Source organism: Lottia gigantea (assembly GCF_000327385.1).
Source record: "Lottia gigantea unplaced genomic scaffold LOTGIsca_92, whole genome shotgun sequence".
In the NCBI taxonomy this organism is placed as follows: Eukaryota; Metazoa; Mollusca; class Gastropoda; family Lottiidae; genus Lottia; species Lottia gigantea.
Genome location: NW_008711014.1, coordinates 827,464 through 828,561, shown reverse-complemented (window position 1 = coordinate 828,561; position 1,098 = coordinate 827,464).

Genomic DNA, 1,098 nt, shown 5'->3' with positions numbered 1-1,098 from the left:
ACCTCATATTTGCTAGCATACGTCTTACTAAAAAGTAACTTGGAATGAATAAATGGATACAATTGCAGCCTTGAAAAGAAATCATACTTAAACTCGTAGAATTGTTTTTTAATTGCATAATAATGACCAAAATTCTGTCGTAATCGAAAGATGTTAAATTTAAAAAAGTTAAAAACTAGTCACTACCACAAACTGAAATCTGCTCTCATCGCCTTACTATCTACATACACTAATCTGTATTTCACAGTTAAACAAACATTCTACCTACTTTTTATGTTGTTGTTAAAGTCATTATATTGTCAAGAATTGTTCTTTTATTGCCCCAAATTTTATATTTTCTGCAACACTTTGTTCACAAAAACCTCTCTTGTTAACAATATGAAAATATTTACCAATGCCTTTCTTTTAGGTGATGGCGTGACATCTAGAGTTTCTGTTATCTCAATCATAAAAATAAAATGAATACCCTTCTGCACTTAATTAAGCTATTACAGACTGGAAACGCCAAGCGGAGTGTAATGAGGGAAAAATTTTGCCAACGGCATTAGCCTACTCCTTTTCTATTTCAAACTGTCGAAGTGAAGGATCTTTAATTAGTACAGTATGTAGCACACGGGGCCTCGGTTTATTGTCCCAACCGACAACTCGACGTTTTTTCCATGTCAGCCCCTCCTACCTGCACCACTGACAAGGGGAAACCTCTAAATCATAAGGAGGTAACTAATGGTAATACATCAATCCAAACATCAAAGTCAAAGACTTCAAGCAGGTAAATTAGTTGAGGCAGGTACGACTAGAATGTGATGGTAAAGACAGAAATGAGAAAGAAACCAAAATTGTTTACAAGGATAATAACTTTAGTGCATTGGTGGAGCCAAGGAGGAGGGGGACAGGGGTCCCCTCGGGCAAACATCTCATAACTAGGTTAGAAATTCTGGCAATCTCAGATATTTCGCCCCCACCCCCTCGGACGTAAACCTGGCTCCGCCACTGCTTTAAGGCAAAAGGATCATGTATTCTAGCTGGTCCCTGGTCAAACTTCTTGGTATCGATCTTAGTCATTTACAGCCTTGTAGAATGGAATAATGAGGGAATTAC